At 42.7% G+C, this 19,283-nt stretch overlaps 1 protein-coding gene across 1 annotated transcript in view; it reads left to right on the top strand.

Annotated features, from left to right (window-relative positions):
• Positions 1 to 2,957: 2,957 nt before the first annotated feature.
• The window catches only part of LOC139376457 (netrin-3-like), a 96,624-nt gene continuing 80,298 nt past the window's right edge, over positions 2,958 to 19,283 (top strand). The window contains exon 1 of the mRNA XM_071119073.1: positions 2,958 to 3,036. The gene's annotated coding sequence lies outside the window, so the exon portion shown is untranslated. The remainder of the gene's footprint in view (positions 3,037 to 19,283) is intronic.

Here is a 19,283-nt window from a genome sequence, read left to right as displayed (position 1 = left end):
ACTAATAGCATGCATATCTTAGCTTCTGGGCCTTAGTAGCAGGCAGTTTACTCTGGGCACCTTATTCATCCAAGCTACTATATATTTCATTTTTGTTACAAATTTAACCAGAAGCATGCATAATTCACATGGACTAATAATCACTAACATCTTGTAGCAGGCATTGTAGAAAATTAACACAGGTCTCATAAACAATCTCTCAAGCACAAGCCCAGGTGCTACTTAGTAACCAGTTAATCTTTATATTCCAAATTTAGCCAACTTGGATATATTTGCTAGCTAACAGATTCATTGTTTTGAACACACCCTTCTGTCCATATCCTACTGATTGAACAGCATGCTAGCCTGTCCACTTTGTTCAGATATAGAAATCAAGTGGCCTACGTTATTTCTCAGAATGAGAATGAGTTGCCAATTCCTTTTAGAATTGTGTTTTATGGTTATTGCACATTTATAAAACACAGACTAGACACCTAGTATAATCCGTCTTTGGTTAAAATGCTGCTAGCGGTATGTGGTACATTGACGCGCTCGACAAACTGAGTAGAGCATACATTTCCCAGAATCAATGTTCATTGATAGGACTACTCCCTTTTAGTAGTGTCTGCTCTGCACGTAATTTGGGGAGTTGAGACATGAAAAGGGTATTGTCAGAAAAGTTCATTTCTCTTCTATTACAGTAAAATAATTGTGTTTCGGTGTCCATATGACCGATTCTGTTGGACCAAACCTGAAATAGCGAATTGAAACCACTTGTCAGAAAGGAAGAAGTGATCTCTCATCTTTGTTGTTTTGAGTGGCAGGGGAGGGGCTTGGCCATGTGTAAATTGGGAAAGTGCACACAGCACAGAAGGAGTGAAGGAGATGAGACCAAAAATATAACATGAGAGCAAGCGGACTGTAAACGCTAATAAAAAATAAAAAAAGATTGTTGCATTTAAGCATTTGGAATATTGCGCTAAAACATACATTTTAATTAATCAAGTCAATTTGATATATCGCCCAGCCCTACAATAGTCCTGGATGTTGATTGGCTGAAACAGCATTTCAGCCGTGTGAAAATCAAACAATGCACGACGGGTATGACGTAAATATACTTGTTTCCTGTTCTATTTATGTTGGTAGCCTGTTTATAATAGCAATAAGGCACCCCAGGAGTTTGTGGTTTATGGCCAATATTGCTTAAATAGAATGGAGGTTATTCATGCATCCACCTATAGTTGTTAACTATGAGCCTCTCACCCTGAGAAGAAAAGATAGGGCTCAGGAGAGCAGGAGAAGGGAGGGAGATGGGACTGGTTTAAACGTCTCTGTGGGGCAAGAAAAATAGGAAAGAAGATACACTTTTTCTGCCCTCTGCATTTATTTATTTACTTCTCCTCCACCCCTCTAAACCTGTCCACTGTACTCTATTCCACTGTTTTTGTGTCATTCAGGACAAAAGTGTGAACATAATTTTCTCTCTGTGTTCTTTACTATCAAGGTGAATATTTTCTGTTGCCCATTGAGCTTCTCCTCTCTGTATGAGAAGCTGTCTAGAGGTAGACCTAAGGCTCATACATCAGAAGTGGGTGGCAGGTGTATTATGGATCAAGGATTCATGGATTCCACTCTCTGATTTAACCCTTTACACCAGCACTGTTTGACCCTTCCTAAGACAGACAGACAGACTGATGCATACACACCACACACAGACACACAGAGCTATCTCTTTAACTCATGTTCAAACGTTTATAATGTACGATTTTTTTTCAGGGTTAAGAACCATATTAGAGAATATTCAAAGATTTTTCAGTTCAATTAGTTAAACAGGAACAAATGGATCAGTGGTATACCTAATACTGTTACACCCAGTGGATGGTACATTAAATACAGTAGGAATGTTGATCCTTTTACAATGGAGTTAGGACACGCTAAGGATTCGAACGAACCACATGGGGTGCAGGCCCACAAAATAACGGTGTGTGCAATTATTCATTGCTACAGTACACCTGCAATAACACACCTGGCGGAATATTATGTGTGCGGTGTAAATGAACGGTTTAGAATGAAACCGAACACGGAATTGTGCGCCGTTAAAACCAACCCGTTTTTTAATGAAATAATGAACGCGTACTCTCGCTGACAAAGCATATGCCACATAATATATGGCCTATTAACAAATTAACCACGAGGAATAATGGATGACCTAGAGGGGGTCTTTATTGATGGATTGCAGGTATTCTTACCCCTAGCCATAGTGAGACATTGTGGGCCTGAAGGGACCGATCTGGAATAGACCTATAGAAAATGCCTCTAATATCTGAACGTTTTCACAATAGGCCTGTTCTTGGATCATCAACCAAAGACCGTCGCAGAAAACAATATATAATACCCGTTTATTTAATAAGGTTCCCTGTTCCCTTGAATGTCATAATACTCATGTCCTATTATGTAGCTGTGCTGGCGTTCCTTTTAGCATCCCCACAGTAGCACAACTAGTAAAGCATCTGAGGTAGACCTGCAGTATTTGCTGGTTGTAAAACTATGCACGTTGTTTCGTTTAGATATAGCTCTTCATTGTGTTATTTAGCCTACTACACGTTATGTTGAGGCAAAGAACAAGTTGCCTTATTATTTCAAAATAATTTACTCTCTCTCTCGCTCTTTGTGGTCGCCAGACGCTCTTGCGCGCAAGGGTGAGAAAATCTGCAATTGATTTTAATGGGGAGTAGCCTACTTTTCAACACTATGGGTGCATTGGTCTCTTTTCACTTGGTCTGAACGGCGCGGGCGAGTGCAGTGTCGCACCCCTGTACTGTGTACTTGCTCATTATATCTGTCGCTATTTGGACAGTACAGAAGAGCCTCTGTTTCTTAACGGCTTTCTATAATGTAGCCTACCTCCGCAGAACGCTCGAGACTGGGCAGACGGGACTCGTCGGTTATGTTTGGGAAGTTTATATTTTCTTCCAACAGATGCGCATTTTTTTATTTTATTGTTTTGGACCTCAATCATTGCACCGTGTTGTCGTTTCGCCAATACACCGGTTTTCGGTAAGTTTGATAGTGTCAATTTCACGCATTTAACAGGTGAGTTTATGAAGTCAATTTCAGTCATTTCCAGTAACCTTAATGTCTGTCTGTCTTCACATGCTCTATTATTTAGCTCGCTGTGGGATTTTTTCTTTCTTCTGATATATTATAAGGCTGAGTCACTATGCGTAAACCACTGTTAATTACGCAGTTGGCGACTAAATATTTATAAGAACTCAATTATTGAGTGAATTCAAGTAACATTATTTCATTCTTGCAGTACGATTTCTAGTTATTATTAAGGTATCGTTATTGGCTTAAAATGATGGCGCAACAGCCAGCTTATAATTTGTTCAGATAAAAACGGATTACTGTTAATATTATTGTTGTTTATAGTCATAATAGTATAGTGTAGTAATATTACATACACTGAGAGAACCTCTGGACGCACTGAAATGGACAGGCAAGGAGGACAGGTGGGCGAGGAAAGAACGTGGGGCGGGAGATCTAGCGCGCCGTGTGAACTCTCCTCGGTTTACAGCTGCCGGGTGGGTCCGAGGAAAGAGCAAGAAAAGCAGCCTAAGCAATATAGGTTACAATAAGTAGGCTATGGAGTCCATGTGTTTTAATAGCTCTCCGATGTAGGCCAAGTAGCGATGCCAAACCAAGCAGCACTTCTCGGATCCTGCATTCGACTGTACACCATATGCCAAGTCTCCCAATGCGTTTGTCAATTCTTATGTTTTCCCTTTACACCACTGCGTTCGTATAGACAAACGCATTTAGGCCTATGAAAGATTGGGAAGTTATATTTTCAAGTCTAAATGCTGATACCAACAAGTGTAAACCCGATCAGAATGCTAGTGAAAGGAATTGAGGGATAATATTGATTTGTTCCCGCTTCTGGTTGAGATCAAGTCAGAATTGAAGATTGCTTATGAGATTATTTTATATATATGAATCCAAGTATCTTAGAAAATAGTAATGCATATTAAAAAAGACTCAGGAAATTACTTGGCAAGTTGTCTTGTCTTGACAAGCTTTATTTGGCTGATATGGCACTGAGCATGAGTCCTATGAAACAAAATCACCTTGAAATTATAATTCGGAGGCCTAACTTTTTATCAATGCACAAATCATATAGCCTGCATATGACGGATTAGTAGTAAAACGCAGACAAGCTGCTGGGAGAAAGGTACACCACAACTGCAATAGATTCCTTATATAAAATGCTTGAATTGTGCTGAAGTGTGCCTCTATTAGAGATTAGTGTCAACCACTTCACCCACTTATCCTCATTCTCCTGGAATGTTGCTGGAAGTTGTCCTGAAAGATGATGTTGTTGATGCACCCTTTATTTGTTCACTCAGATCAAGAAAACATTGATATGGTTTTAAATGTGGTACAATTATTACCTAGATTTTCTTTGTCGAATGCAACAACAGCACTTATTCACAGAGAATATCCGTAATTTCATCGGTTTATAAATTAACCACGGTCTTTTAATTGCATCATGTTATGATCCATCAATAACACACAGCCAAAGACTGCGCCAGGAGCCACCAGGGCTCAGGCACACGGTTGTGTAAACTAATCCACAGGAACTTACTCCAGCAGGTTTATAAACTCCTTCTGGTGGTGTGTGTGTGTGGCCGTATCTTCTGGGAGTGTGTGTGTGTTGCCGTAACGTAAGCAGATCATTTTCTCTTTGCTTTGAAAGGCAGGATTCCTCGGGACTCTTGGCTCCGTCCACCTGAACGAGTAAAATCAACACGTCCAATATATTTTTCTTCTCTGGTTTGAACAGCTTGATGGGGGAAAGGAATGCTGCTGGTTCTTTTTCCCCCTCTTGTTTTTCTCTTATTTCGGTGGGCCTGAGACAGCTGTTGGTTTGCAGAAATACATATTTGTAATCCTTAACAAATTAAGCTGATTGGAGTGTTAAACTAAGTCCCACACACTGGACTGAACTTTGACCTTTAATGGAAGAACAGTATCGCAGATTCATTTGATTCATATCTGAACATTTTCATTCATGAATCAATTATGCCCTTACCAATATAAACAGCTTCTATGTTAAGGCTATTAAGGCTATCACACTGTTAAATAGCCAACACTAGCCGGCTTCCACCCGGGTACGCAACCCTGTATCTATATACATAGACTTGGAATCACTTGCCGCTTTAATAATGGAACATGAGTCACTTTAATAATGTTTAAATTATGTTTACATACTGTTTTACTAATTTCAAATGAATATACTGTATTCTATTCCACTGTGTTTTAGTCAATGCCACTACGACATTGCTCGATCTAATATTTATATATTTCTTAATTACATTATTTTACTTTTAGATGCCTGTGTATTGTTGTGAATCATTGTTAGATATTACTGCATTGTTAGATACTACTGCACTGATGGAGCTAGGAACACAAGCATTTCGCTGCCCCTGCAATAACATCTGCTAAATATGTGTATGTGACCAAACATATTTGATTTGATTTGAATGCCAATGTCGTTCTCAAATCTACTACAGTGTTTTTATGCTATGTCTACCTAATGGTTTGACATAGGCCTTCAAAAGTAGCGTTTCACTAGGCCTCAGAAGGAGGGGGGGGGGGTCAAAAAGGGGAGGTCCCAATTCTATTTGTACTCTTTTTTTAAATGGATATGCTTCTTAATCCGAAATTCCGAGCCCCCTCGAAAATCGAATTAGCATAATCAAAAAATCCCCATAAAAATCTGTCAGTTTAAGCTAGAGGTATGATTTTTTTTTATTGAATGAGTCTCATCCGCAGCATCCGCCGCTATGTTGAACTTCTGCATCTGCGGTGAAAAGTGACAGAGTGGTGTTTGCCAGACCATGAGATATCCCAAAAATGGGGTTTCTCTCAAAATCATCTGTAGCGTGCGAACGGTTTGGCCTATAAACCATTATGACCCCTCTATGGAAAGATGAGGCTCTCACGAACACGATCACATCGGTTGTTTTGCTCTAGGAAACCAACATGATTCGTCTGAAGGTCCCATGGTAACAGTTGAAAAATGAATGGAAATATACAGTAACAGTCAAAAGTTTGGACACACCTACTCATTCCAGGGTTTCTTTATTTTTACTATTTTCTACATTGTAGAATAACTGCGAAGACATCATTACTATGAAATAACACATATGGAATCATATAGCAACCAAAAAAGTAACAAATCAAAATATATTTTATATTTGAGATTCTTCAAAGTATCCATTCTTTGCCTTGATGACAGCTTTGCACACACTTGGCATTCTCTCAACCAGCTTCATGAGGTAGTCAACTGGAATGCATTTCAATTAACAGGTGTGCCTTGTTAAAAGTTCATTTGTGGAATTTCTTTCCTTCTTAATGCGTTTAAAGCAATCAGTTGTGTTGTGACAAGGTAGAGGTAGATATATATATATATATAAGGTAGATATATATATATATATAGCCCTCTTTGGTAAAAGACCAAGTCCATATTATGGCAAGAACAGCTCCAATAAGCAAAGAGAAATCACAGGCCATCATTACTTTAAGACATGAAAGTCAGTCAATGAAGAACATTTCAAGAACTTTGAAAGATTCTTAAAGTGCAGTTGCGAAAACCATCAAGCACTATGATGAAACTGGCTCTCATGAGGCCCACCACGGGAAAGAAAGACCCAGAGTTACCTCTGCTGCAGAGAAAAAGTTCAATAAAGTTACCAGCCTCAGAAATTGAAGCCCAAATAAATGCTTCAAAGAGGTCAAGTAACAGACACAGACACACACACATCAACTGTTCAGAGGAGACTGCATGAATCAGGTATTCATGGTTGAATTGACGCAAAGAACCCACTACTAAAGGACACCAATATGAAGAAGAGGCTTGCCTGTGCCAAGAAACATGAGCATTGTCTTGGCTGTGTGTTTAGGGTAGTTGTCCTGTTGGATGGTGAACTTTCTCCCCAGTCTGAGGTCCTAAGCGCTTTGGAGCAGGTTTTCATCAAGGATCTCTCTGTACTTTGCTCCGTTCATCTTTCCCTCGATTCTGACTCGTCTCCCAGTCCCTGCCGCTGAAAAACACCCCCACAGCATGATGCTGCCACCAACCTGCTTCACCATATGGATGGTGCCAGGTTTCCTCCCGACGTGATGCCTGGCATTCAGGCCAAAGAGTTCAATCTCAGTTTCATCAGACCAGAGAATCTTGTTTCTCATGGTCTGAGAGTCTTTAGGTGCCTTTTGGCAAACTCCAAGTGGGCTGTCATGTGCCTTTTACTGAGGACTGGCTTCTGTCTGGCCACTGTAACATAAAGGCTTGATTGGTGGTGCTGCAGAGACGGTTGTCCTTCTGTAAGGTTCTCCCATCTCCACAGACGAACTCTGGACATCTGTCAAAGTGACCATTGGGTTCTTGGTCACCTCCCTGACCCTTCTCCCCTGATTGCTCAGTTTGGCCGATGGGCCAGCTGTAGGTGGAGTCTTGATGGTTCCAAACTTCTTCCATTTAAGAATGATGGAGGCCACCGTGTTCTTGGGGACCTTCGATGTTGCAGACATGTTTTTGTACCTTTTCCCAGATCTGTGTCTCGACACAATCCTGTATCTGAGCTCTACGGACAATTCTTTCGACCTCATGGCTTTATTTTTTGCTCTGACATGCACTGTCAACTATGGGGACTTATATAGACAGGTGTGTGTCATGTCCAATCAATTGAACCACAGGTGGACTCCAATCAAGTTGTAGAACAATCTCAAGCATGATCAATGGAAACAGGACGCACGTGAGCTACATTTAGAGTCTCATAGCAAAGGGTTGGAATACTTATGGAAATAAGATATTTCTGTTTTTAATTTGTAATACATTTTCAAAAATAAATAAAAAACTGTTTTCGCTTTGTCATTGTGGGGTATTGTGTGTAGATTGATGAAGAAAAAAAAATATTGAATCCATCTTAGAATAAGGCTGTAGCGTAACAAAATGTGGGAAAAGTCAAGGGGTCTGAGAACTTTCCGAATGCAGCGTATTTATATCCTAAAGAAAAATGACGGTCTTCATCCATAACCGTCCGTTACACGTCCCATTACGTCACAGCCCTGCTTTTCAGTCTGGAGGGGTGTGTGTCAGTGCCAGCCGGATTTCCCTGTTTTAACTTCTGCTCGTCAGTGTGAAACCTCGCTCCCCATCCCATATGATGATCCCGGGCCAAGATTCCAAAGCACTCCAGATGCAGAAGGATGTGTGTGTGTGTGAGGTCTGTGCATGTGTGTGTTTGTTCTCAGGGTGCTATCTAAACCATTTTAAGGTTTAACAGTTGTTTTATCTCAACTATCGATAAAGGAAATGCCACTAGTGTACACATGCAGGTGTTTTAGTTCTATCCGAATTAATCCAATACTTCCCTCATATCTTCTCTTCTCCTCTGGCCCTGGGGGCTGCCATGGCAACATGGAGCAGACCAGCTTGATGGACTGGGAGGGCCACTCTCTCGCCTCCCGGCCATGCTCTGCAGTGTACCATTACCCTGCACCAGCCTGAAAAATGGACTTCACCATCGAGCCTTGTGAGGAAAGGGAGGGAGAAATTGGGACGAGGAGGAGGAGGTGGAGAGGGAGGAGAAGAGACAAGGAAGGGTGGGTTGTCCGATGATTCAGCCCCCGCCTTCAAAAGCCCTGGTACCCCTGATAATGTATGGGTCTCCATGTGTGTGAGGGAGAGCGCATGTGTTCGTGTGATTGGGTGTGGTGAGCCTATGTGTTTGTGCGTGTACATGTGTGCGAACGCTAATAGTATTTTGAACTCTTAATAAAAATGATTTGTGGTTTCCCCCCGACAGTTCAAAGTGGCCCAGCTAGCTTCTGGCTGTGAGAAGTCTCTTGTGCAATGGAAAAGCAGTTTTCCTGTCGGAGGGCTCGGGGAGAAACCGCAAGCCTGCCTACCACAGAGCCAGGCATCAAAGGGCTTTGAAGCACACACCTCGACACCCCTCTCTGGAATAGGCCTATATGCCTTACATGAAGTCGTCACTGATGTCTCGAGATTGTGAGATCTTCATTTAGAAGATCCAGACGGGAAGTATTCCGTCTTCTCTCTGAAGTCTCACACAGCAGTGGGTGTCATCAGTCCCATTTGAGTACACATATAGGGGGAAATACACAGTAATGAAAAAAGTACCCAATTGTCATACTAAAGTTATGATACCTTAATAGAAAATGTCTCAAGTTAAAGTGAGTCACCCAGTAAAATACTACTTAAGTGAAGTCTAAAAGTATTTGATTTTATACTTAAGTATCAAAAGTAAATGTAATTGTTCAAATATACTTAAGTATCAAAAGGAAAAGGAAAAGTACAAATCATTTCAAATTCCTTATATTAAGGAAACCAGATGGCGCCATTTTCTTTTTTTTAATGAAAAGCCAGGGGCACACTTCAACGCTCAGACATCATTTACAAATGAAGCATGTGTGTTTAGTGAGTCTGCCAGATCAGAGGCAGTAATGATAACCAGGGATGTTCTCTTGATATGTGCTTGAATTGGAACATTTTCTAGTCTTGCTAAGAATTCAAAATGTAATGAGTACTTTTGGGTGTCAGGGAAAATGTATGGAGTAAAAAATACATTATTTTATTTCGGAATGTAGTGAATTAAAAGTAGCACACAATAGAAATAGTAAAGTAAAGTACAGATACCCCAAAAAACGACTTAAGTAGTACTTTAAAGTATTTTTTACTTAAGTACTTGACATCACTGGAAATACAGTATGTTAAGTTTATATAAAAGTGGATCACACTTTGACACTGGCTATAATTTATTTTGGCAAAGTCTAAACCGCCACTACGTTATGAAATGAACAAGCCTCTATCTCCTCATTAACGAAGGAACATTTCTCCAGGATTCCCGTATAAAGCATAAAAGTATGTGTTCTATGAAACTCAGGGATGAGCTTAAGCCCTTGTTCTTGCCCAGACTCAAACCCAGATGGGGGGGATTTGTAGGCCTATTGGCAACATTTTTAAGTTTGGACTGGTAATATTCAATTGTCTCTCTCTCTCTCTCTCTCATCTCTCTCTCTCTCTCTCTCTCTCTCTCTCCCTCACGCTCTCTCTCTCTCTCTCTCTCTCCCTCACGCTCTATCTCTCTCTCTCTCTCTCTCTCTAACGCTCCCTCTCACTCACCCACTCACTCATCCAATCTCAATAAGCTCCAAGGAGGAAACCACTTTAGACTAGTGTGTGTTGGTGGGAGTCTGTTGAGAGTAGGATGACATTTCCCTGACACTGATCTAAGGTCAGTTGTGTTGTCTAACCCAACCTCCCCCTCTTTGCCCCCTAATGTTTGACACGTGAGTTGACATTGTGCCACGCTCGCGGTCTCATATCCTTCCCCTTCCCCTTCAAACCCTCCTCCTCCACTCCACAGACTGTTACTCACAGACCAAAAACACTGAATTTACAGAAATATCTAATGAACAGAAAATACCCCAAACATGTGATATCAGCAGTTTTGCCTCCCTTTGTAGTGGCGTGTAACACAGAGAACCCTAAGTTTAGTACAGCTTCCTGTCTGGATCTATGAGAAGTGGCCTGACCTGAGGTTCTGCCTCCTCTCCTTTCCTCTCCTCTTAGTAGTTCTGGATCAGGTTCTGTTGTTTTACAACTGCTGGCCAGGAGAGCAGGCTGGGCCGCAGTGGCTGCATTCCTCTCCTGGGCGTTCTTGCTCTCTCAGAATGATGAGAAGGAGGGCGAGAAAGAAAGAAACGGATCGCTGCCCCTGAAACCCACCTTCAGTGGCGCACTGTGTGTCTGTGAGTCAGAGCTATAGTCCAGGGCTGGGGGACAGTGGGGGGGGTTCCCTCAGATTCAGAGCAGACTCAAGGCTTTTCTGAATTTGTCAGTGATGCCCCTGCTAATGACACACTCGCTGTGAGAGTTGACCCCCTTTTGCCTCCCCCTCTCGCTCTCATTCACTGCTAATGAATACCAGAGAGCCACACTGAGACCCCCTCATTTTCTTTCTTTATTTAACCTTTATTTAACTAGGCAAGTCAGTTCAGAACAAATTCTTATTTACAATGAAGGCCTGCCGGGGAACAGGGAGTTAACTGCCTTGTTCAGGGGCAGAACGACAGATTTCACCTTGTCAGCTCAGGGATTTGATCCAGCAACTTTCGGTTACTGGCCCAATGCTCTAACCACTAGGTTACACACCCCTCCATTATTGGATTTGATTTCTGCCACTAGTACCCTTTTACTTGTGGACTGTCAGTCACGTTTTTTTTACCCAGTGTGTGTTTGTGTGTGTGTGTGTGTGTGTGTGTGTGTGTGTGTGTGTGTGTGTGTGTGTGTGTGTGTGTGTGTGTGTGTGTGTGTGTGTGTGTGTGTGTGTTTGTGTGTTTGTGGGGTGATGACTCTGAACCATGATAGACGTTGCACAGTGCCCTCTTGTTCACCAATTTAAAAGTCCTCCACAGTTGCCACAACTTCTAACAGACCAATCAGGGATTACTGTACACTGGGCACTGTGACAGATAGCCAGTGGGGCACAGGGCCTCCTCCCAGGGTCATCTGAGTGGAGGATCCCCAAGGAGCTCCATTCAGCCTCATGGTGAGGGGGCCACCTTCCCAGCAGACTGCCCCAGCATGGGAGCCTCTGACTGGCTACGAGGTGGCTCAGCTGTCCCTCTAGTTCTCCTTCCCCGGTCCATCACGCCCAAGCCACCTCTCATTTTCCTAATCCGTGTAGTCTGCCAGAGTAGCCATGCTTGAAAGAGATACAACTCAACATGGGACGATCTCATGGTAAAATGGCAGAGCTGAAACAAACTTTCCCCGTAATCTCTCATCCGGGACCACCATATTCCTCGCTCACTTAAACCAAATCAAATGTTATTAGTCACATGCTTCGTAAACAAGTGTATACTAACAGTGAAATGCTTACTTACGGGTCCTTCTCAACAATGCACAGAGAAAGAACATGTTGAAATAACAGAAAAATGAAACATGCAATAATAAATACACAGTAATGAAAATGTGTCTATATACAGGGGTACCAGTGCCGAGTCGATGTGCACGGGGACAAGGTAAATGACGCAGATACCTACAGTGCTGTGAAAAGTGTTTTCCCCCTTTCTGATTTTCTAATTTTTGCATATTTTTAAACTGAATGTTATCATATCTTCAACCAAAACCTAATATTAGATAAAGAGAGAGTTTAAAATATATTTACAGTACAGTGCATTCTGAAAGTATTCAGACACCTTGACTTTTTCCACATTTTGTCACATTACAGCCTTATTCTAAAATGGATTAAATAATGTTTCTCTCATCAATCTACACACAATACCCCATAATGAGGTATAACCCAAACATTTTTGCTTATGTATTAATAATAAAAAACCTAAATATACATTTGCATAAGTATTCAGACCCTTACCTCAGTACTTTGTTGAAGCACCTTTGGCAGCGAGAACGGCATTGAGTCATCTTGGGTATGACGCTACAAGCTTGGCACACCTGTATTTGGGGAGTTTCTCCCATTCTACTCTACAGATGCTCTCAAGCTCTATAAGGTTGGATGGGGAGCGTTGCTGCACAGCTATTTTCAGGTATCTTCAGCGATGTTTGATCAGGTTCATGTCTGGGCTCTGGCTGGGCCACTCAAGGACATCAAAACAAATTTGGTTAGCAGATGTTAATGCGAGTGTAGTGAAATGCTTGTGCTTCTAGTTCCGACTGTGCAGTAATATCTAACAAGTAATCAAAAAATTTCACAACAACTACCTTATACACACAAGTGTAAAGGAATAAATAAGAATACGTACATATAAATATATGGATGCGCGATGGCCGAACGGTATAGGCAAGATGCAGTAGATCACATATGTCAGAGTCAAGGCCCGCGGGCCACATCCGGCCCGCAAGAAGGTTTTTTACGGCCCCTGGGATGATCTTGATTTATTATTAGAACCGGCCCGCAGCAAGCCGGCAGCCCGCAGATCTTTTACACGCACCAATACTACATTTCCCACAATGCAAAGGTGACGCACCGAGCAGTAGGCTGCTTCATTTCAATATTTATTGGCACAGCAAGCATCACAGTAAAATTAACTTTCAGATACCCATCAAAAATGGCAAAACGGAAGGTGGATACTGAGAACCGGGGGTTTCAAACAAGGTAGTCGGAGTATATACGAAGGTAGCTGGAAAACCTGTGTGTCTTCTGTGTGGAGAAAGTGTGGCGGTACTGAAAGAGTATAATCTGAGACGACATTATGAAACGAAACACGCGGACAAAAACAAGAATATGGACATGGAACAAAGGTACAAAACAGAGGAATTAAAACGAGGCCTCAAATCTCGACATCAAAAAAGCCAAATCACAAGGCCAGGCTGCTGTCAAGGCCAGTTTTATTTTGGCAGAAGAGATCGCTAAAGCCCGGCCATTTACGGAGGGGGATTTCATCAAAAACTGCATGATTAGTTTGTGAAGTTTGCCCAGAAAAAAGGCAACTCTTTTTAAATGTGAGTCTGAGCAGAAACACCATTGCCGAGAGAGTAGACCAGTTGTCCATCAATCTAAAAGAGCAGCTTGTGAAAAAGGGAAAAGATTTTATTGCATATTCCTTGGCTGTGGATGAGAGCACCGACATTTCTGACATTGCCCAGTTGTCAATTTTCATCCGCGGAGTGGACTCCAACCTAAGCGTGACAGAGGAGTTTTTGGCTTTACGTCCTATGCATGGCACAACTACGGGGCATGATTTGTATGAAGAGGTGTCAAGATGTGTAAATGAGATGGAGCTGCCTTGGGAAAAACTCGTGGGTTTGACAACCGACGGAGCACCTGCGATGTGTGGACACAGGAGCGGACTGGTGGCGAAGATACGGGAAAAGATGCAAGAGGAAAACGCGACAGGTGAGCTGACAGCTTATCATTGTATCATACACCAGGAAGCGTTGTGCGGTAAAGCCTTGAAAATGGAGCATGTAATGAGCATCATCACGCGCACAGTTAACTTTATCAGAGCCAAAGGTTTGAATCACCGCCAGTTCAAGGCATTTCTGACGGAGTTAGAAACGGAGCATGGTGATTTGCCTTATCACACAGAGGTGCGATGGCTAAGCCAGGGAAAGGTGCTTCAAAGATGTTTCGAGCTTCGTGAGGAGATTTGTCTGTTCTTGGACAGCAAAGGGAAAACACAACACAACTCCGAGACTAAATGTTTCTGTGTGAAATGGCTTTTCTGTGTGACATTACGAGTCATCTGAATGCAATAAACTTGCAGCTGCAGGGTCGGGATCGTGTCATCTCTGATATGTACAGTACAGTGAAGGCATTTAAAACCAAACTGACTCTGTGGGAGACGCAGATGCGGAAAGAAAATTTGAGCCACTTTCCCAGCTGCCAGACCATGAAAGAGAAGCTCTCTACCAGTGCGTTCCCGAGCACACAGTTGGCTGATAAAATAGGTATGCTTGCCGCTGACTTTCAACGCCGATTTGCTGACTTTGAAGCACAAAAAAGCAGGTTGGAACTGCTCGGTAACCCATTTGCTGTTGACGTGGAAAGCTCACCACCAAACCTCCAAATGGAGTTGATTGACCTCCAATGCAATGATGCACTGAGGGCAAAATATGCGGCAGTGGGTGCTGCGGAGTTCGCCCGTTTCCTCCCCGGCACAATGCCCCAGCTGCGCATCCAGGCTGCTCAAACGTTGTCTATGTTTGGCAGCACATACCTGTGTGAACAACTGTTTTCTTTGATGAACCTGAACAAAACATCACACAGAAGTCGACTTACTGCTGAACACCTCCACTCAATTCTGAGGATTTCTTCAGCTCAGAGCCTTACCCCGAACATTGATGAACTGGAAAAGATGGGACACCACCAAGTATCACCCTCAACCTCAAACAAGTGAACATTACTGTGCAATCACATATTTAGAGTTTTTACTCAGTTCAAGTTTAAAAGTTAAAATTTAATATTTGTTTTCACTGCATGCTTAAACAAAGTGTTGTTTTTGATTAATAGATTTTTGCACTTTATTTTTTTGTCAGTTGAGTGGATTAGAAAATTGCTATTATTGTTTTTTCTTTGAAGTAAATTTAGCCCACTTTTGCTAAAATAGAAAATATAGTCTACTGATGGTGCCTTGAATACCGGTTTCTTTCATTTAATGTTCATGTTATGGGGATATTTATATAAAGGAAATTTGTCTTTTGTGTCAGATTACTGACAGAGCCATGGCTTTATTTATCTGATCATATTGTAATATATTTGTTAGGTTTTCAGTAGGTTCAATTAGGTTCACTAGACTATATGCGTCATTTAAAATTTTTTCAATGAACATTCGAACAGTCCGGCCCTCGTCTTGTAGCTGATTTTTTTATTTGGCCCTCCGTCCATTTGACTTTGACACCCCTGCAGTAGATGGTATATAGTACAGTATATACATATGAGATGAGTAATGTAGGGTATGTAAACATTATATAAAGTGGCTTTGTTTAAAGTGACTAGTGATACATTTATTGCATCCAATTTTTAATTATTAAAGAGGCTAGAGATTTGAGTCAGTATGTTGGCAGCAGCACTCAATGTTAGTGATGGCTGTTTAACAGTCTGATGGCCTTGAGATAGAAGCTGTTTTTCAGTCTCTCGGTCCTAGCTTTGATGCACCTGTACTGACCTCGCCTTCTGGATGATAGCGTGGTTAACAGGCAGTGGCTTGATGATCTTTTTGGCCTTCCTGTGACATCGGGTGGTGTAGGTGTCCTGGAGGGCAGGTAGTTTGTCCCTGGTGATGCGTTGTGCAGACCTCACTACATTCTGAAGAGTCTTACGTTTGTGGGCGGAGCAGTTGCCGTACCAGGCGGTGATACAGCCAGACAGGATTGTCTCGATTGTGCATCTGTAAACGTTTTTGAGTGTTTGTGGTGGCAAGCCAAATATCTTCAGCCTCCTGAGGTTGAAGAGATGCTATTGCGCCTTCTTCACCACGCTGTCTGTGTGGGTGGACCATTTTAGTTTGTCTGTGATGTGTACGCAGAGGAACTTAAAACTTTCAACCTTCTCCACTACTCTCCTGTCGATGTGGATAGGGGGGTGTTCACTCTGCGGTTTCTTGAAGTCCACGATCATCTCCTTTGTTTAGTTGACGTTGAGTGGGAGGTTATTTCCTGACACCACACTCAGAGGGTCTCGTTGTTGTTGTTAATCAAGTTTACCACTGTAGTGTCGTCTGCAAACATGATGATTGAGTTGGAGAAGTGCATGGCCACGCAGTCATGGGTGAACAGGGAGTACAGGAGAGGGCTGAGAACGCACCCTTGTGGGGCCCCAGTGTTGAGGATCAGCGGGGTGGAGATGTTGTTTCCTACCCTCACCACCTGGCCCCTCAAAGTCCAGGACCCAGTTGCACAGGGCGGGGTCGAGACCCAGGGTATCGAGCTTAATGACAAGTTTGGAGGGTACTATGGTGCTAAATGCTGAGCTATAATCGATGAACAGCATTCTTACATAGGTATTCCTCTTGTCCAGATGGGTTAGGCCAGTGTGCAGTGTGATTGTGTCGTCTGTGGGCCTATTGGGGCGGTAAGCAAATTGGAGTGGGTCTAGGGTGTCAGGTAGGGTGGAGGTGATATGATCCTTGACTAGTCTCTCAAAAGCACTTCATGATGATGGAAGTGAGTGCTATGGGGCGAAAGTCGTTTAGCGCAGTTACCTTAGCTTTCTTCGGAACAGGAACAATGGTGGCCCTCTTGAAGCATGTGGGAACAGCAGACTGGGATAGGGATTGATTGAATATGTCCGTAAACACACCAGCCAGCTGGTCTGCGCATGCTCTGAGGATGCGGCTAGGGATGCCATCTGGGCTGGCAGCCTTGCGAGGGTTAACACTGTGTCAGTGGCACTGTATTGTCCTCAAAGCGAGCAAAGAAGTTGTTTAGTTTGTCTGGGAGCAAGACATTGGTGTCCGCTATGAGGCTGGTTTTCTTTTTGTAATCCGTGATTGACTGTAGACCCTGCCACATACGTCTTGTGTCTGAGCCATTGTGTCACGAATCCCGCTTCCTGTGTCTGTGTTTGCCTGTGTTTCTGTCCTGGAGTGTGTTTCCGTTGTCCTGGAACGCACCCTGTCTGGGCGAATTAGCTTGTTGGGAGATCGATGTTCACCCGCACCTGTATCCCATCAGTAATCTGCACACCTGTCCTGATCATCACCTCTCCCCTTCAAAAGCTCTGACCTGACATCCATTCCCTGCCGGATCGTTAGCCATGAACAGTATGTTGTGCCATAGTATCAGCCTCAAGTTGGATAGAATTTGTTTTGTTGTTTTTTACGTATTGCTTGCCTTAAACTTACCTCCGTTTGTTCTGTCTTCAGTTACTCACCCGGATCATTTACCCCATTCCCGCCTGGTCGTCGGAGGATTCCGCTACCCCATTGGATCCACCTATTTACTCCCATCAACTCACCACCGCTGCCCGCTACGCCACCTGGATATATCTACCCATTCACATTCACTTGTAAATACATACTCACCTTCTTCCTACTCTCCTTGTCCTGGTCTGCTTCTGGGTTCGATTTTGAAAGAACGTGACACATTGAATTGTGACTCTACTTTGTCTCTATACTGATGCTTAGCTTGTTTGATTGCCTTGCGGAGGGAATAGCTACACTGTTTGTATTCGATCATGTTTCTGGTTGCCTTGCCATGATTAAAAGCAGTGGTTCGACTTTTTTTGGTGCGAATGCTGCCATCAATCCAAGGTTTCTGGTTTGGGAAGGTTTTAATAGTCACCGTGGGTACAACATCACCGATGCACTTGCTAGTAAACTAGCTCACAGAATCAGCGTATACATCAATGTTGTTATCTGAGGCTATCCAGAACATATCCTAGTCCACGTGATCAAAGCAATCTTGAAGCGTGGAATCAGATTGGTCGGACAAGTGTTGAACAGATCTGAGCACGGGTGTTTCATGTTTTAGTTTCTGTCTATAGGCTGGGAGCAACAAAATAGATTCAGAGACTTGGATTCAGAGACTTTAGAGACTTGTCCCAAAACCACTCCTGCTTTGAATTGGCTGTGTGCTTAGGGATGTTGTCCTGTTTGAGGGTGAACCTTTGTCCCAGTCTGAGGTCCTGAGCGCTCTGGAGCAGGTTTTCATCAAGGATCTCTCTGTACTTTGCTCTGTTCATCTTTCCCTCGATTCTGACTAGTCTCCCAGTCCCTGCCGCTGAAAAACATCCCCACCTCATGATGCTGCCACCAGAAACCTTCACCGTAGGGATGGTGCTAGGTTTCCTCCCAACGTGATGCTTCGCAATCAGGGCAAAATCTTGGTTTCATCAGACCAGAGAATCTTGTTTCTCATGGTCTGTCTTTAGGTGCCTTTTGACAACTCCAAAAAGGCTGTCATGTGCCTTTTACTGAGGAGTGTCTTCTGTCTGGCCACTCTACCATAAAGGCCTGATTGGTGGTTCTGCAGAGATAGTTGTCCTTCTTTAAGGTTATCCCATCTCCACAGTTGAATTCTGGAGCTCAGTCAGAGTGACCATCGGGTTCTTGATCACCTCCCTGACCAAGACCCTTCTAACCAGATTGCTCAGTTTGGCCGGGCGGCCAGCTCTAGGAAGAGTCTTGGTGGTTCCAAACTTCTTCCATTTAAGAATGATGGAGGCCACTGTGTTCGTTTGGACCTTCAATGCAGCAGACATTTTTTGGTACCCTTCGCCAGATCTGTGACTCGACACAATCCTATCTCAGAGCTTTACGAACTTTATGTAAATTCGTTCGACCTCATGCCTTGGTTTTTGCTCTGACATGCACCGTCAACTTTAAGACCTTACATACACAGGTGTGTGCCTTTCCAAGCCATGTCCAAATAATTTAATTTATCACAGGTGTACTCCAATCAAGTTGTAGAAACATCTCAAGGATGATCAATGGAAACAGAAGCTACATTTTGAGTCTCATAGCAAAGAGTCTGAATAATTATGTAAATAAGTATTGCTTTGTCATTATGGGATATTGTGTGTATATTGCGGAGGAAAATGTTTTATTTAATCAATTTTAGAATAAGGCTGTAACGTACCAAAATGTGGAAAAAGTCAAGGGGTCTGAATACTTTCCGAAGGCAAGTTCATATACTTATTATATGTATTTAATTAACAAGTTATGCAACACCCAATTCCCCTGTGTGAAAAAGTAATTGCCCCCTTACACTAATTGTTGTGTTATTTGTTTTCTCAGGTTCCCTGCATCTA

The sequence above is a fragment of the Oncorhynchus clarkii genome, chromosome 20 (genome assembly GCF_045791955.1).
Source record: "Oncorhynchus clarkii lewisi isolate Uvic-CL-2024 chromosome 20, UVic_Ocla_1.0, whole genome shotgun sequence".
Taxonomy (NCBI): domain Eukaryota; kingdom Metazoa; phylum Chordata; class Actinopteri; order Salmoniformes; family Salmonidae; genus Oncorhynchus; species Oncorhynchus clarkii.
This window is presented reverse-complemented; position numbering and strand designations above follow the sequence as displayed.